Genomic DNA, 27,460 nt, shown 5'->3' with positions numbered 1-27,460 from the left:
CTGTCTCATGAGCGCTGAGCAGCAGTCAAACGGAGCAGTTGCTATGGCTACTCCCACGCAGAGTGGGGACAGACAGAGGAGAAGTTAACTCAGGAAGTTATTTCTGATTTCTGCGGCTAAAAGTTTGCATGGAACCAGAGTGATTTTTATCTGGATGAGCAGGAAAGTTCTGGGGTTATAGATCTGTTGCGGGATCAGGACAGTACGGGGGGAAAAAATATGACAGAGTTATGTTTCCGACACGCATTTCTTTATACTTGTCAGATACGCTAATTATCTATAGGCTGTTTCAATTTGTCAATTTCAAAAGAAATTCTAACAGTTTGAATTGAGGTGTGTTCAGCGTCCTCGTTAATTCACATCTCATTGTATGTAATCTCCTTAATGTTATTTAATTGTGTTACTATTTCCTTTTTTGCACATTTGTTTCTATTTAAAAAATTTTTTAATGTACTCTGCATTGTTGGGAAAGGGCTCGTAAGTAAACATTTCACGGTAAAGTCTACACCTGTTGTATTTCACGCATGTGACTAGCAACCCATAATAAATAAGCAATTACAGGGGTAGGACAAGGTTTGCGCAGTATCTCAGAACCAAAGTTCTTGTGCATCTCTGACCTTTTCTTACCCAATGTTTCTTTAACCTATTCGGCCTGCCCCAGTGTATGTCTGAATAATACTGTATACTGGACAAAAATATAAAGCCCAACATGCAGCAATTTCAAAGATTTTACTGAGTTACAGTTCATATAAGGAAATCAGTCAATTGAAATTAATTAATTAGGACCTAATCTATGGATTTCACATGACAGGAAATCAGATATGCATCTGTTGGTCACAGATATCTTAAAAAAAAAAGCTAGGGGCGTGGATCAGAAAACCAGTCCTTATCTGGCGTGACCACCATTTGCCTCATGCAGCGCAACACATCTCCTTCACATAGAGTTGATCGGCTGTTGATTGTGGCCTGTGGACTGTTGTCCCACACCTCTTCAATGGCTGTGCGAAGTTGCTGGATATTGCGAGAACTGGAACACGCTGATGTCGATCCAGTGCATACATGTCAATCCAGAGCATCCCAAACATGCTCAATGGGTGACATGTCTGGTGAGTATGCAGGCTATGGAAGAACTGGGACATTTTCAGCTTCCAGGAATTGTGTACAGATCCTTGCGGCATGGGGCCGTGCATTATCATGCTGAAACATGAGTTGATGGCAGTGGATGAATGGCACGACAATGTGTCTCAGGATCTCTCGTCTCTGTGCATTCAGATTGCCATCGATAAAATGCAATTGTGTTCGTTGTCCGTAGCTTATGCCTGCCCATACCATAACCCCACCACCACCATGAAGCCCACTGTTCACAACGTTGACATCAGCAAACCCACAACACCCACACAACGCCATGCACATGGCCTGTGGTTGTGAGGCCGGGTTGGACGTACTGCCAAATTCTCTAAAACGATGTTGGAGGCGGCTTATGGTAGAGAAATTAACATTAAATTCTCTGGCACAGCTCTGGTGGACATTTAAATTTGCTGCGCAGCATTTGAGAGAAATAAGCTTTTTGTGCATATGGAACATTTCTGGGATCTTTTATTTCAGCTCATGAAACATGGGACCAACACTTTACATGTTGTGTTCATATTTCTGTTCAGTTTATATAACTAGTGCATATCTGACTCTCTCTGCAGCATCTCTTCTACCCTCAATCGGCATGGCTTCCATAAGTGCCTACACTGTATGAAATGTATGGTGTGCTGAAATTGTGTCAGCCATGGGAAGAGAGGGGTCATCGAATGTATGTATGTGTGCTTGCGTAATTGTGACCGTGTGTGTGTGCTTGTGTGTGGTGGGTTATTAATATCCAAGGATAGCTAGGCTGGTTAGCTAGTGCTCCTCTCTAGCTACAGTAGGCTGTATACTACCCCCCCCCCCCCCCCCCCCCCATGAGTGCTGGATATCTACCATGTATACGCACACAAACACCAACATGTTTACACACACAAACAATGCAAACATTACATAAACACATTTTCCTTTAGGCCCACATAAATAAAACATGACCGTCCTAACATACAAAAGCCCAAAACATTAACATAGATTCATTCAACAGTCATACACATTTAGAGAACATACTCGCACGGATGAAACATTGATGACGCATGTAAATAGTATAAACTCACTCACAAACACACTGATTTAACACACGTGAACACACGTACATGGCAGTCAGCATGCATAGGACTCATCAGCCGAGGTATCAAGAGAAAACACAGACAGCGGCGTTTTTAGAGTCAGCTGAAATGAGTCAGCACGGTGTTCCCTAAAGCATGGTGCATTGAGTAACGTGTCTGCGTGTGCGCATTTTGGGGTTGGCCAGCGTAAATGGGGTTTGCCAGCATAAAACTCCTCTAGAGGAACGAGGAAGTGGAGAGGAATGGTGATGACGAGGTGAATTATTCCAGGTCTTTACCGGTCAGTTATATCCCACCGATAACGACTGATCTAGTGCCAATCGTAGTAGCAGTGTTTCTTACAATGGATCACAGATACCCATTGTAAGATTTGATACTTAGAAACATTGGTTTTGGGAACCACTGTAGAAGAGCAAAGGATCTCCCTCTCCCTCTCCCCCTCTCCTTCCCCCTCTCCCTCTCCCTCTCCCTCTCCCCCCCCTCCCCTGGTTTGGAAGAAAAGCCATAGTCAAAGCTTCAGTGTAAAGGAAGTGGCCTATAGTGTTAGTTGTGATTTATGAGGTGACTATGTAGGGGCCCTTCATAGGGCTTGAGAGTGGGGAGGCCCCATCTGTCCCTGAGACTGGCAAAGTCATAAGGGTTAGAGGTCATAGGTTAGAGGACGTTGACCCCCCATGATCCCTCACAGACCGCCAGACACACCCTTGGCTGTTCCTATCAGTCACTGCAGCAATCAACAGCTAACACACACACAATCTCTCTCTCACAAACACACATAAAAACAGACCCTTTTTCACATATACATAATATAGTATGCCTATATTACATACACATGGATGTGCACACAGATACTCTCATGCATATGTACGCAGACACATTGACACCACTATTCCTATCCTGCTGTACAGTACGTCCCCCTGTAAGTCATCCACCTCCCTTTCCCTCCATTACTATCCTGTAATATCCACTATGCAGTATGTCGTCCTCCCACTTCCTCCATTGCTGTACTATAATCTACAAGCCAATGCAGCGGTTGGTCGCGGTATCACCTACAGTACAACCCACTAATGGTCCTGAAAGTCAGGACTCGTGGAGGGTGAGATGGAGAGGATCCCTGCTGCTGCTGCTACCTGCTAATGTAGCCTAGTGCTCTAAAGGTAATGTGGCCTAGGGCTCTCCATGTCCCCTCAATGCCTACCAGGCTGAAGGAGCTTCGTTGGCTAATGTAGCAAGGCTAGGCGTATGGCGGGCTTACATTACAAGGCTAACGCTCCTGGTTGGGGTTGACAATGGGCCATCAGTGCTAGCAATATTAGCAGGCTAATGGAGGCTAACAAGAAACAGGGAAAAAATCTCCAGATGTGCTAGCTAGTGCTAACAGGGAAAAAAATCTCCAGATGTGCTAGCTAGTGCTGACAGGGAAAAGGGAAGAAACAGTAGTGCTAAAAGGGTAAAAAGGGGGGGGGGGGGGGCTAGCTAGGCCCTCAGATGTGAGATCACAGGGAGGCAGAGGTGAGACTAAGGATGTGTTGATATTCTCATCATCCCCCCTTCCCTGAGGCTCCATCTTTGATAAAGACATCTTAGGCTTTAGAAGGGGCTCTGATATCCTGAAAGAGTGAGAATATGTTTCTGCAGTAGAGGGTAAAAGGCATATTTTTTTTCCTGGAGAAAAAAGGGGGAAATAAAAAAAGGGGCATGAGTATCTATGCCTTTTGTGAGAGATGATGATGATGATGATGATGATGATGGGAACACGGTGATGATAGTAACGTTGGTAGTACATTTCTGACGGATGGTACAACATAAAGTGCAGTTAGCTGTGATAATTTCAAGGTGGTGTGAGGTAGTGATAATGAAAAGGAAATGATAATGGTGGTGGTGATGATGATGACGATGATACGCTGATTTTGTTACTGACCCTGCTAACACTCAGATAACCACAGACAACAAGAGGGCTTACCAACAAACCAAAAAATATATTTTTTTTAAATCCTTGGTAAAGCCCTTCTGTTGGATTTTTGTCATCGTTGTCGAGAACCCCTCGTACTTTTCTTTGTTTGCTGTAGCGCGGGGGACTACCTGAACTCATAACAAAGACACCCACAGACAAACTCACTGACTCCCCAAAACACACACACACACACACGTCCTCCACCTTCCGTTCTAGTGTCCACTCATTTCTGTGACAAAGCGGAATAATATCAAACTGAGCCAATCGATACTCTGATGACAAACGACCCATATGGCCCCGTTCCCACTTGTGATTGTGTGTGTGTGTGTGTGTGTGTGTGTGTGTGTGTGTGTGTGTCTGTGTGTGAGTGAGTGTGTAAGATGAGAAACAGCAAGACTGTAAAACACACCGGGTAATCCTGCCACCATCGATAAAGAAAGCTGTCATTTACCCTCCCTGTCCCCACCTCTGAAAAAACACACACATAAATACACACTCCATCAAAGTGGGTGGCCTAACTGTAGATTGTAAATTCAGCCAGGGAGTCGAAAGGGAACTGGGGGGGAAAACGCTATTCCTTTCCCTCTCACACTATTCCCACAGCTATAGTTAGCCTTGGCTGCACTATTGTGTAGCTATTCCAAGCCCAGAACCTTGGGAGGAAGAAAATAAACATTTGTGGTCATCATACACAGGAGGGAGTGGTCTTGATGGAAGGAGAAGAGGAGGAGGGGAAAAGGGGAATAAATGATGACGATCTGGCAACCCTCCAGTGAACTGCAAGGTGAAAAGTAATTGATTGCGGTGCTCAGTGGAGCTGGCTCGTGGGCCAGACGAGCTTAGCAGATGAGTATCGATTGGTTAATTGATTGATTGGCATCTGCGGGAGGGGAAGGCGGAGGGACATAATTGGTCTTCATGGAGCCGTTTCCTCAGAGCCAGACCGCAAATGAGAAAACCGTGCACAAGGCTCACACGCACGCTAACACATACTAGGGCTGGGAATTGCCAGGGGACCTTAAGATATTATCACAATACTATATGTATTGTGATTTGATACAATATCTATTGCGATTTGATACTATGATTTTATTGCAAATCGATGTTCCGAACATACAGTGAGGGAAAAAAGTATTTGATCCCCTGCTGATTTTGTATGTTTACCCACTGACAAAGGAATGATCAGTCTATAATTTTAATGGTAGGTTTATTTGAACAGTGAGAGACAGAATAACAACAAAAAAATCCAGAAAAACGCATGTCAAAAATGTTATAAATTGATTTGCATTTTAATGAGGGACCAGCATTCACTGTTTTGGACACTGGTAACCATCATAAGCTGGTCACCAACAAAACCAATATCAAGTGACATCATGCTGGCTTGCAAAATAATGTCAGTTTCTATTGGAATCCAGCCAAAGTGGGGATATCCACAAATTGGAACTGTTCTTCGCCCACAATATCCATTCAGAATGGGTTAGAATTAAGAATAAATGACATTACCCAAACCATCTAAACTGGAACAACCATTTCAGTAATGGGAGTAATAAGTCCAACTAACAGATTGGATTAGTTGAAAATAATGTATGTTATTCATGTTTGTAAAGCATACAATTAATTAATCAATATACAGTACATGCACAAACATCAAATAAAAAAGATATTGAAGACAACAATCGATTCAGTTACATATCAGTATAATATTTTTTACGATATAGCGTGTCGTTTTGACAATATTTTTGGCTTGTTGGCTATACCTGCACCAAAACTCCAGTATTTTTCCTTCATAGCTTGTTCTGCTTTTTAAATAGGAAGCCAATTTGTTTTCACACTTTTATTCCCCTGACTGTTCTCTCGTCTTTCTGTAGCAGATATATGGTGAGCAATATGTTTGGAACACCGACACGCAATAAAATCACAGTATCGAATCGCAAAACATGTAGAATTGTGAGAATCTCGATACATATCAAATCGGCAGCAAAGTGTCGTGATAACATCGTATTGTTAGGTCCCTGGCAATTCCCAGCCTTTGCTGATATGTGTCCAAAACACAAAAAAGGCTGGTCACCAGTGTCCAAAACACAAAAAAGGCTGGTCACCAGTGTCCAAAACACAGGGAAAGGCTGGTCACCAGTGTCCAAAATACAGGGAAAGGCTGGTCACCAGTGTCCAAAACACAGCAAAAGGCTGGTCACCAGTGTCCAAAACACAGCAAAAGGCTGGTCACCAGTGTCCAAAACACAGCAAAAGGCTGGTCATCAGTGTCCAAAACACAGCAAACGGCTGGTCACCAGTGTCCAAAGCTCAGCGAAAGGCTGGTCACCAGTGTCCAAAACACAGCGAAAGGCTGGTCACCAGTGTCCAAAACACAGCGAAAGGCTGGTCACCAGTGTCCAAAACACAGCGAAAGGCTGGTCACCAGTGTCCAAAACACAGCGTAAGGCTGGTCACTAGTGTCCGAAGCTCAGCGAAGGCTGGTCGCCAGTGTCCAAAACACAACAAGGCTGTTCTCCAAACAAAACCAGCTAGACCATTATGGTAAACCAGCATAACCAGCTAGACCATGCTAGTCAGACCAGCTTGAGCAGCTAGAACATGTTGGTCAATCAGCTAGACCATGCTGGTCAGACCAGCGTGACCAGTATCCGACCATCATGGACCAGCAAATACCAGCTTAAAATGGATGCTGGTCTATGCAGTTTTTTTCAGCAGGGATCATTCACGCAAACTCAATAAACCCTCAAGTGCGTACATTTGAGCATGGATAGCCACCCTATGTAGGTGACTAGGGCTGTGGCAGCCATTACATTTTGTCAGCCGGTTATTGACATGCAAAAACAATTATATCTCCCTCACTAGCTTTAAGCACCAGCTGTCAGAGCAGCTCACAGATCACTGCACCTGTATAGCCCATCTATAATTTAGCCCAAACAACTACCTCTTCCCCTACTGTATTTATTTATTTATTTATTTTGCTCCTTTGCACCCCATTATTTCTATTTCTACTTTGCACTTTCTTCTACTACAAATCTACCATTCCAGTGTTTTACTTGCTATATTGCATTTACTTTGCCACCATGGCCTTTTTGCCTTTACCTCCCTTATCTCACCTCATTTGCTCACATTGTATATAGACTTATTTTTCTACTGTATGTTGTATGTTGTCGAACTGCTTTGCTTTATCTTGGCCAGGTCGCAATTGTAAATGAGAACTTGTTCTCAACTTGCCTACCTGGTTAAATAAATGTGAAATAAAATAAAATAAAATTGACATGCAAAAGACGGCTGGTCTCGCAGTAATTGACCATTAATTAGCATAAACACATTTATCATCTCCAGGACTCCACATTTAAAAAAGTCTAATAAATCAATTGAATATACACTATCAAAATAAATCCATTATTTATATTAAGCAGGTCTTAAAAAACATGATATGAAGAAAAATGTATTTCAGAACAACAGAATATGAATTGGCCTACTGTATGTTATCTGGCTAAGGCTTGTTCATTTTGCAGACAAGATATGCTTATAAGTTATTTAACTAGGCAAGTCAGTTAAGAACAAATGCTTATTTACAATGACGGCCTACCACGGCCAAACCCTAACCCGGATGACGCTGGGCCAATTGTGTGCCGCCCTATGGGACTCCCGATCACGTCCGGTTGTGTTACAGCCTGTAATCGAACCAGGGTCTGTAGTGATGCCTCTAGTACTGAGATGCAATGCCTTAGACCGCTGCACCACTCGGGAGCCCAATTGAACTTCGCTGAATAAAATAGAAAGGATATTTTTACCCTTTCCAGAGCGAGTGCGCAAATTAAGTAGCTATGTTGAGCGTAAAAGTTATCATTTGAAACAGGTTCTATACACTAGATTTAGTTGTGAATGATACAAAAGTTAGAATGTCTTAAAAACTGGTCAAAAGATATGGGCTGCATGATGCGACTATAGGCTACTAATGATTTGAGAAAGTTGTGGAATTGGAGACAAGCGCTGTCCACTCCATTCTGTTAGGCTTTGAAACAACATCCACAAGTAACATGTTTTCCACTCAGTTTAAAACGGATCAATCACAGTGAGGTGAGTTTTAAAAGCACTGTCATGATGAGAAGTGTTTGATTTTTCCTTTGCGTTTGGATTGACGCCAGAGCGGTTAGAGGGAGAACAGAGCCCTGAGTACCAGGCCAGTAGCGACCTGATGGTCGTTTGCGAGTTGGTACTGCCAACGCATGTCCAGAGTGCATAAAAGGAGATTACCGTGACCCAACGGTCACGTGGAATTGGTCATGACTCATGCCTGCCGGTGTGGCGGTAAATATGTTCACCGCAACAGCCCTATAGGTGACATAGACACATTTAAGCAGTCCCATGCATAAAAAAATACACACACACACACACACACACACACACACACACACACACACACACACACACACACACACACACACACACACACACACACACACACACACACACACACACACACACACCATTCAACCATAGAAAAAAAGAGAGAAAAAGAGAAAGAGAGAGAAAGAAAGAGAGCGGGGGTGTTAGGAATAAAATCTCTCTCCCCCTCATTCGACTCCACACTTCGCCATTAAAAAAATACGGCTTGATTCATTAGCGACCCTCGCCGATGGACAGAGAGAGAGAGATAGAGGTAGCGTTGATGGAGGTAGAGAGAGGTAGAGGGAGGGTAATGGTCCATTCCCAAGCTCGGCAGCCATTAAAGGAGGAAATGAAATAAAATGGAATGAAGTGAGGCCAGGAGGGCTGGGGCTGAGAAAGAGGCCCTAAAGGCTTCTGAGACACACACACACACACACAGAGACACACACACACACACACACACACACACAGAGACACACACACACACACACACAGAGACACACACACACACACACACACACAGAGACACACACACAGAGAGAGACACACACACACACACACAGAGACACACACACACACACAGAGACACACACACACACAGAGAGAGACACACACACACACACAGAGACACACACACACACACAGAGACACACACACACACACAGAGACACACACACACACACACACACAGAGACACACACACACACACAGAGACACACACACACACAGAGACACACACACACAGAGACACACACACAGAGACACACACACACACAGAGAGAGACACACACACAGAGACACACACACACAGAGACACACACACACAGAGACACACACACACACACACACACACAGAGACACACACACACAGAGACACACACACACAGAGACACACAACACACACACACACACAGAGACACACACACACACACACACACACACAGAGACACACACACACAGAGAGAGACACACACACACACACAGAGAGAGACACACACACAGAGACACACACACAGAGACACTCCCCCTCCAGTGGGAAAGACCGAGTATGAGGAGCCATTGGTGTAAGAGCGGAGGGGCACTTCTAGTGGGAGTCTGCTCCATAAAGAGGCCATAAATCTCAGTAATAAAGCTATGAGATCACCACCATGGAGGAGACTGTATGGACCAAACACCATACACACTGGAGATGAATGATGATGATGATGAAGCTGACATTGCACGTATAGGTTGAGGAGAGCGAGAGGACAGACACAGACAGAGAGAGAGAGAGAGAGACAGAGGGAGAGAGAGACAGAGAGACAGAGACACAGAGAGAGAGAGAGGGACACACAGACAGAGAGACAGAGACAGAATAAGCATTGTATACAATCACACACAGACAAAGCCCTATTTTTTTTATATATAAATACACCAGCGCATAGCTATTGACATACAAATAAACACACAGTCATAATCAAACTCTATAACATCGTCATACTACTGCATAGTGACTGAGAGGCAGAGGGACGGATACACACACACCCACACTAACCAGATATGTGGTATGATCATTTTTTATTTCATCTTTACTTAACTAGGCAAGTCAGTTAAGAACACATTTTTATTTTCAATGACGGCCTAGGAACAGTGGGTTAACTGCCTTAATATACACACACAAAAGTATGTGGACACCCTTTCAAATGAGTGGATTCGGCTATTTCAGCCACACCCGCTGCTGACAGGTGTATAAACTCAAGCACACAGCCATGCCATCTCCATAGACAAACATTGGCAGAAGAATGGCCCATTCGTTAGAGCTCAGTGACTTTCAACGTGGCACCGTCATAGGATGCAGTTCATAAAACGTCTGCCCTGGTCAACTGTAAGTGCTGTTATTGTGAAGTGGAAAAGTCTAGAAGCAACAACGGCTCAGCCGCGAAGTGATAAGCCACACAAGCTCACAGAACGGGAGCGCTGAGTGCTGAAAGCGTATCGTGTAAAAGTCTTCTGTCCTCGATTGCAACACTCCCCACAGAGTTCCAAACTGCCCCTGGAAGCCTCGTCAGCACAATAACTGTTCGTCGGGAGCTTCATGAAATGGGTTTCCATGGCCAAGCAGCCACACACAAGCCTAAGATCACCATGTGCAATGCCAAGCGACGGCTGGAGGGGTGTAAAGCTCGCTGCCATTTGACTCTGGAGCAGTGGAAACACATTATCTGGAGTGATGAATCACGCTTCACCATCTGGCAGTCCGACAGACGAATCTGGATTTTACGGATGCCAAGTGAAACTCTAGCTACCCTTAGGTCCAGTGAAGGGAAACAGTTTGGAGAAGGGCCTGTTTCAGCATGACAATGCCCCCGTGCACAAAGCGAGGTTCATACAGAAATGGTTTGCCGAGATCGGTGTGGAAGAACTTGACTGACCTGCACAAAGCCCTGACCTCAACCCCATTGTACACCTTTGGGATGAATTGGAACGCCGACTGCGAGCCAGGCCTAACCGCCCAACATCAGTGCCAAACCTCACTAATGCTCTTGTGGCTGAATGAGTCAAGTCCCCGAAGGCAATGTTCCAACATCTACTGGAAAGCCTTCCCAGAAGAGTGGAGGCTGTTATAGCACCAAAGGGGGGACCAACTCCATATTAACGGCCATGATTTTGGAATGAGATGTTCGACGAGCAGACTTTTGGTCATGCAGTGTGTCTGTGATAGGATTAGGGTCCCAGTGTGATTTAGTTTGAACCCAGTGTTTCCCTGTGTCTCACAGAACACAGAGGCATGCCAGAGAGAAAGGGTTATTGTATGGAGTGGAGCCTAGACAACAGGGGAAAATAGAGGGGGAGAAAAAAGGAGAGGGAGAGGTAAACGGAAAGACCGGGAAATGGATAGATCGAGTGAGAGAGTGGGGGAGGACAGCAAAGGAAAGGATGAGAAATGGACATGGGTGACCAATGGAGAGAGGTGAAGAAGGAAATATGGAAACACTACTATATTGCTCATTCTCACACACTCCCGCCTCTCTCTCTCTTTCACACACACACACACACACACACAATGTCATAAACCGACAAGACTCTCTGGAGCTCATCTCCCTGCAGTCGCATTCACAACTTGGTTGTTGAGAGAGCTAGTGTACGGGAGGGGAAGGAAGGGACCTAAAAAGAGGGAGAGAAAGAGAGGGATGGAGATAAAGGACGAGCTACTCTTCATTTAGGCACAGATGTGATTTGACATGGCCCCCGAAGTACGACTCCTCCGCCCCTAAAACCAGGTCCCACCGCAAACCTCTGATCCCTACTGCACTGTACCGTCGCTCAAGAACAGCATGTTCCCTAGTGTGTGCGTGCGCGTGTGCTCGCTAGCGTGTGAGAGAGCGAGAGTGAGAGAGGATTAAGTGGATGAGTGAGCACAAAAGTGAGTCAATGGCAATGCATGTAATGTGAATGTGTATGCAACGGAGTGTGTGTCAGCTCCTTTGTTTATGATAACATTGAGTTTTAATTTCATATATCTGGTGTTTCTAAGCCACGGATTTGCAGATTGACTGACGGGTTCACACCTTTTGGCTTGGCTAGCTAGCTTTTGTTTGAAAAATCCATCTGGACACAGTACCGTGGTCTCACCTGGGTTGCCAATTTCACATCATTTGAGGAGTCGCCTGAAGCTTGAGAGTAACGAGAGACAGTGGAATACCGCAGTGCTGAGGCAGAGGGCTCGTAGTGAGGACGACTGGCTACTATTCTGAACTTTGTGTGGCGAGCTTTCTGGCGTCCAGAGCTGCCGAGGCATCAGCCAAGTGGTGTTACACAGACTGGAAGAGGCTATAAGTGGCTATATGACTCAGGCTGGTTCCCAGACTTTCCCTCTACAAGATCATCAGCAGACTCCATCACCATCCTCTGTCCAGCTCCCTCCGCTCAATCCATGAACTGGCCCTCTCTGTCTTCGGAGGATGCAGCTTTCAAAGACTTGGCCTCTATTGGTCGACCCGTCATGACATATTTCTTGTTTGTTTTTTTGCTTTCGAAGCGCTTTGAGATTCTACGAAAAGCGCTATGGAAATATAATACGTGATTAGTGTGTGTGTGTGTGTGTGTGTGTGTGTGTGTGTGTGTGTGTGTGTGTGTGTGTGTGTGTGTGTGTGTGTGTGTATGTATGTATGTATCTCCCTTTCTAAATCACGGGGACACTACTCACACACGCTCACAATAAAGACACACTCAATGTGTCACTGGCTGCACAGATCCAATAACACAGAATAGAACGCCGTCCATAGGGCATTGTCTCTGTCACTGGCTTCACTATCCACTCATCTCTACATGGAGCACATTACCTGACAGTGAGATCAGTGATTTCACTTGACACATCCACATCATTTAGAGAATAGTAGGCAAGCGCAGTGATGGCTGTGGACGGTCAGTTAACGCGACAGGGGAAGTGTTTTAAATGTATTGTAAGTCAGTATTGTAGGCTTTGTATGTACACAGTGTACAAAACATTAGGAACACCTGCTCTTTCCATGAGAAACTGGCCAGGTGAATCCAGCTGCAAGCTATGATCCCATTATTGATGTCACTTGTTAAACCCACTACATCCAAACAGTGTAGATTAAAGGTTAAAGAAGGATTTTTAAGCCTTGAGACAATTGAGACATGGATTATGGATGTGGGCCATTCAGAGGGTGAATGGGCAAGACAAAATATGCATTTAAACGGTGTATGATAGTAGGTGCCAGGTGCACCGGTTTGAGTGCCTCAAGAACTGCAACGCTGCTGGGTTTTTCCACGCGCAACAGTTTCCCATGTGTATCAAGAAGGTCCACCACCCAAAGGACATCCAGCCAAAGGCAGGCCAGTGGTCAAAAAACAGGTGATTGATGAAAGAGGACAAAGGAGGCTGACACGAAGTGTGCAGATCAACAGACGGGCTACAGTTAGTCAACTGACAGTCCAGTACAACAATTTGCGCCAAAAGACCCATAAACGAATGCACAGCTCCTCGTACCTTGACCTGAATAGGGGCATGACAGACGACAACCTAACAGAGTTTCACTTCTTTCAGCAAAATACAAGAAACTGAGGTTGCAGTGGGCTACGGAACGGAAAGACTGGACACCGGAGAATTGGGAAAACATTGCCTGGCCTGAAGAAATCCCGGTTCCTTCTGTTTCACGCTGATGGGAAGACGGATGGAGAAATGGCGCGTGTCAACATTGCAGGCTGGCGGTGGTGTGTTTTCGTGGCACACATTGGGCCCCGTGATAAAAGTGGAGCAACGTCTGGATATCTGAACATCATTGCCAGTCAGGTGCATCCCTTCACGGCAGCAGTGGATCCATCTGCAAATAGATTGTTTTCAGCAGGATAATGCCCCATTCCACAAGGCTAGGATTGTCCAGGAATGGTTCCACGAACATGACAGTAAATTCAGCGTACTACAGTGGGCTGCCCAGTAACCAGATCTTAATTCAATTGAGCATCTTTGGGATGAGATGGAATGAGCTACGCAGAGTAGAGATCCACTACCAGCCAATTTGACACAACTGTGGGAAGCATTGGAGTCGACATGGGCCAGCATCCCTGTGGAACACTTTCGACACCTTGTAGAGTCCATGCCCGACACATTGAGGCTGTTCTGAGAGCAGAAGGGGGCGCAACTCTACATTAGGAAGGTGTTCCTAATGTTTTGTACACTCAGTGTAGATGATCAGACTGAGGACATATGCACCATCCACATGTGGAGACATCCAATCGGTGTGAATGACAGAGAATGAATAGCAACAGTCAAACATACTGCAGCAGTGGGTTTTCAATTGAATTGAATTCAATATGATTAATAATAACTCAGTCAGGGAGCAATTAAAAAAAAAACTGTCGGAGCACAATATCATGCATGTACTACGCAGGCAATATGCACGTGTGTGTGTGTGTGCCTTTAATCATACAGGTCTCGAGACAATTCCAGAACGTATAAATGTGACGTATTAAAAAGCAATAGACGACGTGAAACACGGGAGTGAGGTTTCAATCCTCCTCATGGCACAAACAGTGAACAGGAGGACAACCCATAAAAAGCTTCACATGACCTACATTCCTACACTTCACGTGATTGACACCACAGGGCATCTCCTCTTCTGCTTACTATGAAAGTGCCAAGCTGCTAATAAGGATCATTAACAGTGGACGACGGTACGCCGAACAATCCCTAAAAATACCTGGAGCAGCCAAGACTGAACCTACTCAAGGAATATTCAACCAGGAATTACAACCGTGAACAAAAGATAGGGAAGAAGTTTATGTTGTGAATATGCCGTACATATTACATAGGAAATGGAGGGAAAATGTCTTGCAGGGTTACTCACTATTGCAGTGTGCGCCCATTGAAGACCTCAGTATAAAAAAATGGGTGAATATCGCCTGAAGGGATAATAATGTTTTAGTGTTTTGAATTGTATTATAAAGACAGTATAATATGGCTGTCTTTGGCTGCCTTTGAGCAACAAAATGGCTGACTAAGGGTTAAAAGCAAAACCTTCCAATGTCCCAAAAAGAAGAAAGGGAGATAGAGAACAGGCAAATAAAACAACAACGGAACAGGGGCTGTGCAGACAGAACAGTCTCTGACCTAATTAGGCAGAGAGAGACAGAAAGAAAGGAGACAAGAGAGAGAGGAGAGACAGAGGAGACAGAAGAGAGAGAGAGAAAGAAGAGAAAGGAGAGAGAAAGAAGAGAGAGAAGAGATGGAAAGAAAGAGACAGAGAAGCAAGGAGAGAGCGAGAGAGAGAGAGAGAGAGAAGAAAGAAGAGAGATGAGCGAGAGAGAAGATGAGCGAGAGAGAAGAGAGATGAGCGAGAGAAGAGAGATGAGCGAAAAAGAAGAGAGATGAGCGAAAGAGAAGAGAGATGAGCGAGAGAGAGAGAAGCGGCAAGGAGCAGCACAATGAAATAAAGCATTTGGGAACATTATATAACAAGGGAATGCGGGATCGGGGAGAGGGACAAAAAAGCCATCCTTCACTTCAAAGCCTGTTACACAATTTGTTTGTTAAGGGGGCGGAGTGGAGAGGGGGGGGAGGCGAGACATAACTGGGCTTCAGATGTAATTATTGGTTCTGAATAGAGACACAGTGTGTGTGTGTGTGTGTGTGTGTGTGTGTGTGTGTGTGTGTGTGTGTGTGTGTGTGTGTGTGATCTATCATTTGAGTCTGTGTGAGTAAACCGTGTGTGTGTGTGACTGCACAGATCAATCACATCAGATCTTTTCACATCAGATCTTTTCCAGAGCTGATCTGATTGGTCAAAAGACCAGTTCGTGGGGGGAAAAAAGATCAGAATTGGGCCGCCTGTCTAAACGCAGCATGCGTGTCTGACGCTGTATGTGATAACCTGAGTGATGTACAAGCCTGTGTCGTCCTCACATCTTTCTCCTGCAATCTCTCCCCTCCAGTTAGTGCCTGAGCAGAGCCAGAAAGAAATCAGACCATAGTGTGCAGAGTGCAGACATCTCTTTTAGAGTGTCACCCGGCTCACACACAGATAATCCTGTTACAGGGTCTGTCTACTCTGCTCCTCTCCCCCATATCTTTAGGACCCTGTCAAATCACACCAAGCCGAGCCAAACGAAGCCAAGCTAGCAGAGCCACCGAGACCTCATTCGCCCAGGGAAATAATAGGAGTTGCGGCCCCATTTCATTTCAGAACTGAGCTAAATTCAGTTTCAGCACTGGGCTGCGTTCCATTTCAATTCAGGTATTGAAATGCCACCCATTTTGGAAATGCCATGTCTAATTGAGTTGAGAGGACCTGAAATTGAACAGAGCCCCAAACTCACTTTGCTATGACACGAGTGTCTCTCACACACACACACACACACACACACACACACACACACACACACACACACACACACACACACACACACACACAGAAAGAGAGAGAGAAGAGAGGAGAGAGACAGAGATAAAGAGAAAGCAAGGGCGAGAAAGAGCGAGAAGACCCTTCTGCCTCTTCTGTCTGACATTGAAGGAGGGTGATGGCAAAAGGCAAATCCCGCTTTCTCCCCATCCTTCCCCCTTTCCCTCCATCCTTCCCCCTTTCCCTCCATCCTTCCCCCTTTCCCTCCATCCTTCCCCCCTTTCCCTCCATCCTTCCCCCTTTCCCTCCACCTTTCCTTCCATCCCCTCCACCCCCAGCTCTCGATATTGCATTTTGGAAATGGTATCCATTATGTGAAGAGAGGGAGGGACGAGAGGCGTGGAGAGGAGAGGGGAAGTGAGATGGAGAAAGGGAGGAAAAGGAGAGAAAGGGAAGGGGGGGAGTTGATGATAGATAGAAAGGATGAAGTTTAAATCAGAGCATTGCCCGCGGCGCTTTTTGGCGGGGGGGGGGGGGGGGGGTAAGGAGGGGTTATTGGATCATTCGTCACCAACCGCCGCAGCATGTGACCACGGTTTCCACGACAACCCCGGGATTCCCACACAACAATCAGTCTTGGATAGACATAAGAGATTAGAGGGAGGGAGGGAGGGAGGGAGGGAGGGAAGGGGGAGAGGTAAGGGGGAGAGGGAAGGGGGAGAGGGAAGGGGGAGAGGGAGGGTGAAGAAAACCTCATCCTAAACCATCCCACTCCTGGTTGTCACCTCGAGGGATGGCTGGAGAAGACAGGACCTTCCTCTCTCTCTCTAGCAGGCCGGAAAATGTATCTCTCTAATTCACACAGCATCATATATGGCTTGATGGTGAATGTGTGCACAGAAGGACCAGACAAATATACTGGAGCTCACTACATAATCGTTTTTGAAGTGGTATGTGTGCACGTGCGTGTGGAAATGTGTGTGCGTGACCGAACCAGACACAAAAAAAAAGGCCCACCTGAACACAGCCCAGCTAAGCCACGTGGAGCAGTGAGTGAACTACAATACACTGTGACATTCTAACTCAAGGTTAAACTGTCTTGGCTTACACAGTAAATACCTCAAACACGCAGTAAACACAGGGTAAGGGTGGTGTGATAAGCCCTGCAGAGAGAGGACTGCTGTGTGTACGACGTGGGTGTGTGTGTGTGTGTGTGTGTGTGTGTGTGTGTGTGTGTGTGTGTGTGTGTGTGTGTGTGTGTGTGTTCTGACTGGGGGAGAAGTGCAGTGACTCTGCCTTGGAGGGTTTACACTGTCATTAGAGCCGTCTTACTAAAACAGACCCCCTTCAACACCCTACAGTAATGTAATGGCCACAGCTTCGCGCAAGCAGTCAGTCTGTCCGTCTGTCTGTACCAAATGCATGTGCGTGTGTGTAAACAAACAAAGTGTGGTACTACACTGGGCCCCGTGGCGTTGTTCTGGGCATTGCGTTACCATGCAAACAGGCACGTCCTTCCATATGTGAGTGTATTTGAACGCTAATGCATTGGGAACACTTTCAAAATGAACACTGCACTAATGTAAATGTCATCTATATGTAGGCAGTAAAAGCAGGCTATACGCACGCGAAAGGAAAACTCCAACTGAGTGCATACCAATTAGAACAAACCATAATAGACTGTCCTTAAGAGTACCATTAGCATCCTGGACCATTCATTAGCATCCTGGACCATTAGCGTCCTGTACCATTAGCATCCTGTACCATTAGCATCCTGGACCATTCATTAGCATCCTGGACCATTAGCATCCTGTACCATTAGCATCCTGTACCATTAGCATCCTGGACCATTAGCATCCTGGACCATTCATTAGCATCCTGTACCATTAGCATCCTGTACCATTAGCATCCTGAACCATTAGCATCCTGTACCATTAGAATGCACTCCATACATAATAGTCAGGACAAGGAGTTTTTCTGGGAAAGATCTGATCTGTCTGAAAGACAGGTGGAAAGAGAGAGAGAGAGAGAGAAGAGTGGAGGGAAAGGGTAGGGGTTAGAGAGAGAGAAAGAGAGAGAGAGAGAGAGAGAGAGAGAGGGAGAGAGAAGAGTGGAGGGAAAGGGTAGTGGTTAGAGAGAGAGAAAGAGAGAGAGAGAGAGAGAGAGAGAGAGAGAGGGAGAGAGAAGAGTAGAGGGAAAGGGTAGGGGTTAGAGAGAGAGAGAGAGAGAGACAGAGAGAGAGAGAGAGAAGAGTAGAGGGAAAGGGTAGGGGTTAGAGAGAGAGAGAGAAGAGTGGAGGGAAAGGGTAGGGGTTAGAGAGAGAGAGAGAAGAGTGGAGGGAAAGGGTTAGAAATAGAGATAAAGAAAGAGAGAGAGGCAGGGCTAAGTGAAGAGAGAATGGAGAGAGTAAATTGAAGAGAGAAAGAGGCTTTACTAGACTTTTCGGCTACACATATTACTGCAATGTAAACTTGCAAACTTGTCACCTCCTCCACCTCCAGAGGTAGCGTACGTCACTCGCCCGACAGCTGCCACCCTCTAAGCAAGGCAGTGTAAACAGAATTGCCTCGTTGAGCCAACACTGTTACAGTAAAAATTGTAATAGCAGACAAATTTCTTTTTAATGAAATGTACAGACATTTTCCTTATTCGTTCTTATTGAGTTTTTACCTGTAATTGTAGTAACAGCTTGTGACATTCTGAAAATGTTGCCATAGCTTTAAGTCTCAACAGCAATTTTTTTTGTGCCTTGACTGCACTGAGCCACTGACGTCCAGGCAGGAAGCAACTTCATCAAATGACGCCTGGTTTGTTCTAAGGTAACTGTAATACGCTAGTGTCATTTTAAGATTGTGTTTCAGCTAGCTAGATAGACACTCTTAGGATTACACTAGCTCAAGTTACCTAGCTGTGTAGCCTATATTATAACATGAATGTCACTGTGCGATAACGTTACTGTACTTTTGTATCCGAATGGGAGGGGTAAACGGTCATTATTGATATGCTAACGTTACTTGATCCTGAAGCATGACGTTAGCTAGCTAGCGAGAGTCGGCTGTGTTTTGTCAGCTAACTGAACGTGTACGGACGGGAAAATAAACCCTTTGTCTGCACATTCTTGTGCATTGTTGCAGTATCCAAGAGTGCTAAGATGTTTCAGAAGAGAAGTCACTCCGATTGTTTAACAGTTTGTCAAATTGGAGCTGCGGACCAAGGTTGGCGCGTTGCCGGCCACGACGAAAGGTCAGGCAAGGATGTAGTATGAATTGAAAAGTTGATCTCTTTCGCCACTCCGCTCTTCGGACTCCCCTCCTCTCGTAGCAGGGAATAGGGCCTAAAGTCTAGCGGCAGTGTGTCGTCGGCAGTGTGAGAGAGCTCTTTTTGAGCTGAGCAACATCAAAAGCTGAGCACGTGTCCCATTGGGACTGGGGAGGAAGCCTAGATGATAACACCAAGCGTTTGCCAGTGTGTGTGCGTAGCGATAAACATAGGACGGGGACAGTCTTTCCTGTTGCACAGGCAGCGAAATGAGGGAGAGAGCTGAGCTCACCTTTATATACAACGGGGGGCATGAGAATGAAAGAATGGCTGCGCCAGCCGTCGCTGGCAGTAGCTGTAGAAGCCTTGCAGCTCTAGTCAGTTTTGTTCCTGCTGGTGCAAGGTCGGCCAGTGAAAGACCGATACATGTGAATGAATACGTCTGGTTGCCTGTGGGTACACTACACCGTAGGTTGAATGGGTTTGGAAAAATACATTGACGTGCCTGTACGACTTTGTCCTTGCGAGTGCAGCGTGACAGTGTGTTTTGGTGTGTTCCTGTATCCACGTGTCCGTTTGAGTCTGGATTTGTCTGTGTGAGTCCATGATTGGGATCGTGTGTTCCTGGGAGAGTGGAAATTAGAACAAAGTTGAAATTAGAACAGGCTGGAAATCAGGCTAGACTACACAGCCCGACCGCCAAGGGATAGAGGGACTCCCTCTTTATCTTTCTCCCTCTTTTTCTCCCACTCTCGTTCCTTTTCCAACTGTCTTTTTCATGCTTTCTTCTCGTTCCCCCTCTTCCTCTTCTCCGCTCTCCTCACCCCCCCCAGACTCTGCTTGACTGCTGATACAGAGCCTCTCCTGTGGCCCGGTGCAGTAGATGTTATCAGGCTGTGATAATGTAATTCACTCCAGAGACAGACAGGACGGGGGATTTTCTCCAGCAGAGGAGAGGACTTTTCTACCGAGTGTCTTGTCATTCCCCGTTTACACTCCTAAACATATTTTGGCGTGGCGAAACGACATCCAGACAGATTATTTGAGGAGAAACACACACAAGTACACATGCTTGCACACACAAACAAGACCTACATAGGAGTTCACTCATGCACTCCTTCCACAAACAGAGAGACAAAAACATGTTTTACATGCATGAGAACACACACCTGTTCACATAGTGTACACACACACACACCCATTCCCAATGCCACACCTGACTCTGAAAGCGGACTGATTATTTGGCATAGATTAGAGCATATTGTTGGCATACAGCCAAGCACCATGCAAGAGGCTTACCTTGCACCGTGGCGAAGCCCTGGAGATACAGCCGTGTCAGGCTGCTATCGGCCTCCAAAGCAATGGTCTGCCATGGAAGTGACATAGGCATCTATAATAAGAAAGAGAGAGAAGATATTAGCTTTAGTACGCATGGCTCAACTGCTACTGGGCTCCTTCGTCTCAGTGTCCTATCCCTTGCCGTAATCTCACATGGTCACTTCAGCTTGGGCAGGGATTCTCCCTCTCAGCAGAGTTCGAGCCATCCGGGCACTTATCTTACTGGGACTGACTCCACAAGAGTCTCTCTCTCTCATATCATAACTATACTGAACACAAATATAAATGCAACCATTTCAAAGATTTTACTGAGTCAACAGTTCATATATGGAAATCAGTCAATTGAAATAAATTCATTATGCCCCAATCTATGAATTTGACATGACTGGGAATCCAGACATGCATCTGTTGGTCACAGAAACCTTTTTTAAAAAAAGGTAGGGGTGACCACCATTTGCCTCATGCAGTGCAACACATCTCCTTCGCATAGAGTTGATCAGGCTGTTGATTGTGGCCTATGGACTGTTGTTTCACTCCTCAATGGCTGTGCGAAGTTGTTGGATATTGGCGTGAACTGGAACACGCTGTCGTACACATCGATCCAGAGCATCCCAAACATGCTCATTGGGTGAAATGTCTGGTGAGTATGCAGGCTATGGAAGAACTGGGACATTTTCAGCTTCCAGTAATTGTGTACAGATCCTTGCGACATGGGGCCGTGCATCATCATGCTGAAACATGAGGTGATGGCTTTGGATGAATGGCACGACAATCGGCCTCAAGATCTCGTCACGGTATCTCTGTGCATTCAGATTGCCATCGATAAAATGCAATGGTGTTTATTATCCGTAGCTTATGCCTTCCCATACCATTACTCCACCATGGGGCACTCTGTTCACAATGTTGACATCAGCAAACTGCTCGCCCACATGACACCATACACGCTGTCTGCCATCTGCCCGGAACAGTTGAGACCGGGATTCATCTGTGAAGAGCACACTTCTCCAGCATGCCAGTGGCCATCGAAGGTGAGCATTTGCCCACTGAAGTTGGTTACGACTCCAAACTGCAGTCAGGTCAAGACCCTGGTAAGGACGACGAGCACGCTGATGAGCTTCCCTGAGACAGTTTCTGACAGTTGATGCAGAAATTATTAGGTCTGGCAAACCCACAGTTTCATTTACTGTCCGGCTGGTTGGCATCAGGCGATTCCGCAGGTGAAGAAGCCAGATGTGGAGGTCTTGGATTGGCGTAGTTACACGTGGTCTGCGGTTGTGAGGCCGGTTGGACGTACTGCCAAATTCTCTAAAATGAGGTTGGTAGAGAAATTAACATTCCATTTTTAGCTCTGGTGGACATTCCTGCAGTCAGCACGCCAATTGCATGCGCCCTCAAAACTTGAGACTTCTGCAGCGTTGTGTGACACAACTGCACACTTTAGAGTGGCCTGCTATTGTCCCCAGCACAAGGTGCACCTGTGTAATGATTGTGCTGCTTAATCGGCTTCTTGATATGCCACACTTGTCAGGTGGATGGATTATCTTGGCAAAGTAGAAATGCTCACTAACAGGGATGTAAATAAATATGTGCACAAAATTTGAGAGAAATAAGCTTTTTGAGTGTATGGAACACTTCTGGGATCTTTTATTTCAGCTCATGAAACCAACACTTTACGGGTTGTGTTTATACTTTAGTTCAGTGCACTATATGAGGCAGATACGAGGGTGGCAGAGAAATGTTAAAAAGACAGAAAGAAGGGAGTAGGGAGAGAATCTCCTTGAATCTCCTTCCCTCTCATCTCACACTAAATGTCCATAGCATCTGAGAGGAGGGTTAGAGGAATGGGAGGGGGCTGGGAGATGGTGTGTGTGTGTGTGTGTGTGTGTGTGTGTGTGTGTGTGTGTGTGTGTGTGTGTGTGTGTGTGTCCGAGTGCAAATTATGCTGTCCTCCAATACACTTGCTAGCTGCATGCCCTTTCATCATAACCGGTGTGTTACTGTCTGTGTAGGCCTACAGTATGAATATCATATAGGTGTGCGTTTTTGTCCCTTGACCGTAATTGAGTCCACACTGTGTGTGGTTTTCTCCCCTTCTCCCTGGGCTGTAGTCATGCCGTAGGATTGTTTTCTCTGTCAAATAAATGCTAGGAAAGATTTAGGGTGGACCCCAGCTAACAAACTACTCAGTCAGGCTGAGATATTGAACCCCACTCTTCTCTCAGACAACTAAACTACACTCACGGACGACTAGCTACACTCTCAGACACGTCTAGGCCAACTTCTTTCGGTCACCTGGGTGTGTTCATAGTGCAGTAGTGTAAGTGAGTATCACCTCATGTGGTAGTAAGGCTGGAGGTGGAAGAGTGCAATTGGAACGGAGAAAATGTGATTGTGGGACAGAAAGGGAAATATAGATGTGTTTGCCTGCATAAACCTGAGATGGTGTGTGTATATTTGGTGTTACAAACGTCACCGAAACATTGTGTGTGTGTATGTGTGTGTGTGTGTGTGTGTTTGGCCCTTTCAGGAAATGACAGTATATGTAAAGCGTGCGTTTAAGTTGTATTATGTTTGTGCACCATAGACTTAGATAGACCACTCATCTTTGTATCTGCCATTATGGCGTCTGTGAGAGCACGGGCAGCACCATTGAGGCCATCTCCATTTTGAAGTCAATTTTCTTCATCTACTACTTCTATGAGTTGGTAAACAAACTGAAAGGGTCCATACTGCCACCTGGAGTGTGTTGTTTGAACAGGTATAAAGCCAAGGTTGGTGATTTACTGCCGCCTGGAGTTATGAAATGTTTATTGTTTTATTTCACCTTTATTTAACCAGGTAGGCCAGTTGAGAACACGTTCTCATTTACAACTGCGACCTGGTCAAGATAAAGCAAAGCAGTGCGACAGAAACAACAACACAGAGTTACATGGAATAAACAAGAGTACAGTCGACACAATAGAAAAAAAGAAAGTCTATATACAGTGTGTGCAAATGGCATGAGGAGGTATGGCAATAAATAGGCCATAGTAGCAAAGTTATTACAATTTAGCAGATTAACACTGGAGTGATAGATGAGCAGATGATGATGAGCAGATGATGATGCGCAAGTAGTGATACTGGTGTGCAAAAGAGCAGCAAAGTAAATAAAAACAATATGGGGATGAGGTAGGTAGATTGGGTGGGCTATTTACAGATGGACTATGTACAGCTGCAGCGATCGGTTAGCTGCTCAGATAGCTGATGTTCAAAGTTAGTGAGGGAAATGTAAGTCTCCAGCTTCAGCGATTTTTGCAATTCGTTCCAGAAACTGCCAGTAGAGAACTGAAATAAAGGTGGCCAAAGGAGGTGTTTGCTCGCGAACATAATTCACTGGCTGATCCCTTCTGATGACCCGGATGGAATCATGTGATCCTTCCTTAACCCATAGGAAGTCACACACAGTTGACTACTTCAAAATGGTGGACGCCCTCAATGGTAATGTCCACGCAAAAACGGGTTTCCAAGTAGTGATCTCTAGCCATCTCCATGTACTATATACTCCTAGAAGCCTCCAGTCATTTGTAAATGTATCCTGCTCTCAAGCACACACACACACACACACACACACACTGCAGCTGTAGCCCAGCGAGGTGTTCTGAGCCTCTGATAGCAAGAGAACACTGGAGCACAAGAGAGGACACACACACAGTGTTACAGACTAATGTTAGTCTCAGGAGGAACATGAATTGAGATGATCCATTCACTCATATACTGTGTAAATCCCCAAATAGTCCTCTCTGCCAGATAAGTAAAACACACACACAAACTCAGTGAGGACAAATATGCAGTAAATACAAAGAACACACTGACACACATAATCATATCCTATACAAGAACATGAATGCATTCATTTTCGTTGTTGAACGTACCGGTAAATGAAAAGCCTCTTACATGACAAGCACAGAATAGGCACAATACAGAGCCATGGAGTCCTCATACACTAAGAAACACATATACATGGCATCGCGAGCAGGCCTAGGGGCTCTCCCTTCATCCATCCATTTCCCCCCTGTCCAATCCACCAAAAAAAAGCACATCCCTACTCCTCCCCCCTCTATCCATCCCCCTTTCCAATCCCCCAAACAAGCACACAGCGGTCAGGGCAATTACTGCGAGTCATTCTGTCACGTGGGCAATGACAGCCGCCGACGGCCCGTCCACGACTAATGATGCCGCTGGTCGAGGTCAATGTCCAGCCCGCCGGACCATAGCTAACAAACAGTACTGCCGGCCCACACGCTTACATTTACATTTGTGTCATTTAGCAGATGCTCTTATCCAGAGCGACTTACAGGAGCAATTAGGGTTAAGTGCCTTACTCAAGGGCACATCAAAAGAAGTTTCACCTAGTTGGCTCGGGGATTCAAACCAGCGACCTTTCTGTTACTGGCACAACACCCTTAACCGTTAGGCTACCTGTCGCCCTAGAGCTATGTGACTAAAATGTAAAAAAAAATAATAATAATAATAAATTATATATATATATATTTCACCTTTATTTAACCAGGTAGGCCAGTTGAGAACAAGTTCTCATTTACAACTGCGACCTGGCCAAGATAAAGCAAAGCAGTGCGACACAAACAACAACACAGAGTTACACATGGGATGAACAAACGTACAGTCCAATAACACAAATACACAGAGATTAAACGCAAATACCATTGCAGACATCTGAGTGCTCCTCTTTCTTTTTCAGAGATGGTCATGTTGTGGAGTGTCCTGGGACAACAAACGGAGGGATAGCCTCTAGGGCTGGTTTCAGCCCCTCTTATCTTTTCATTTCTCCTCAGCCAGACAATTGGCAAGAAAGTGAGTTAGCCACTTGAAAGAAACACAGTGTTGGCCAGACCAGCTATTTAGCCCCGTTAGCCTCCACCACAACATACAACGGTTAAGCCTGCAGACATAGTGATGCCAAATGTTTTGTCGTAGACCAGGTAAGCAAATAAATGTGTTTGCAACCACGCCAAATACATTTACTGAGAGTTTAGCCTTTCCGTAGCCTTGCTAATGCTTTAGCCACTTTACTAAGAATATATCTTGAAAAGCTACATATTTAAAAAGCATAACAATAGTCCACTCAACAGACATTTGGAAATTTGGAAAATCACAAGAGCGATAAACTGTCTTTCTAGAGCCATACTCACCTCCAAGTTTCAGAAACACTACTTGTCTATCGCTGCTAAAGGCTAAATTTAGCATAACAGCTAATTTCGCTAAACAACAGACATGAAAGACATGACCTGTGTCGTGAACTTATTTTTGGTCGGGGAAATTCAGTCAAATTGGGCTTGATTAAAAAGTGTCTGATTGGTGTCTTAAGTGTTTCTTGCTTTGGCTGCTTTGAAACGATGGAGGCTTTGAAGTTAGCCAGACTGTGGAGCGCATGATGACACATCAAAGGAAGAGGAGGAGAGAGGCGAGTGACACGAGACAAGGCCACCGATTGTAGTCTGTTAAAAGTGAAAAAGCAGTCTGTTGTCTGCGAATGTAGTTAACAGAGCATCCATTTCTCGAGTCCGCAAGGACCAGTGGACATCTGAAAGGTGGCCATGTATTTTTACAATACATGGCCAAAAGTATGTGGACACCTGCTCGTCGAACATCTCATTACAAACTCATGGGCATTAATATAGAGTCGGTCCCCCATTTGCTGCTATAACAGCCTCCACTCTTCATGGAAGGCTTTCCACTAAATGTTGGAACATTGCTACAAGAGCAGTAGTGAGGTCGGGGACTGATATTGCGCGATTAGGCCAGACTCACAGTCGGCATTCCAATTCGTCCCAAAGGTGTTTGATGGACTTGAGGACAGGGCTCCGTGCAGGCCAGTCAAGTTCTTCCACACTAATCTCGTCAAACATTTTCTGTATGGACCTCACTTTGTGCACGGGGGAATTGTTATGCTGAAACAGGAAAGGGCTTTCCCCACACTGTTGCCACAAAATCGTAAGCACAAAATTGTTTAGAATGTCATTGTATGCTGTAGCATTAAGATTCCCCTTCACTCAAACTAAGGAGCCTAGCCCGAACCATGAAAAACAGCCCCAAACCATTATTCCTCCTCCACCAAACTTTAAAGTTGACACTGTGCAGTCGGGCAGGTAGCGTTCTCCTGGCATCCGCCAAACCCAGATTTGCCCGTCGGACTGCCAGATGATGAAGCGTGATTCATCACTCCAGAGAACATGTTTCCACTGCTCCAGAGTCAAATGGCGGCGAGCTTTACACCACTCCAGCTGACGCTTGGCATTGCGCACGGTGATCTTAGGCTTGTGTGCGGCTGCTTGACCATGGAAACCCATTTCATTAAGCTCCAGACGAACAGTTCTTGTGCTGATGTTGCTTCCAGAGGCAGTTTGTAACTTGGTAGTGAGTGTTGCAACCAAGGACAGATGATTTTTACACGCTTCAGCACTCGGTGGTCCCATTCGGTG

General features: G+C 45.5%; 1 protein-coding gene across 1 annotated transcript in view; it reads right to left on the bottom strand.

Annotated features, from left to right (window-relative positions):
* Window positions 1-27,460, bottom strand: part of LOC115196684 (retinoic acid receptor alpha) — a 173,903-nt gene that overhangs the window by 105,346 nt on the left and 41,097 nt on the right. The window contains exon 2 of the mRNA XM_029757519.1: window positions 20,943-21,033. The gene's annotated coding sequence lies outside the window, so the exon portion shown is untranslated. The remainder of the gene's footprint in view (window positions 1-20,942; window positions 21,034-27,460) is intronic.

Source organism: Salmo trutta, chromosome 1 (genome assembly GCF_901001165.1).
Source record: "Salmo trutta chromosome 1, fSalTru1.1, whole genome shotgun sequence".
NCBI lineage: Eukaryota > Metazoa > Chordata > Actinopteri > Salmoniformes > Salmonidae > Salmo > Salmo trutta.
The sequence above is the reverse complement of the archived record's forward strand: the minus strand, read 5'-3'. Positions and strand labels throughout refer to the sequence as shown.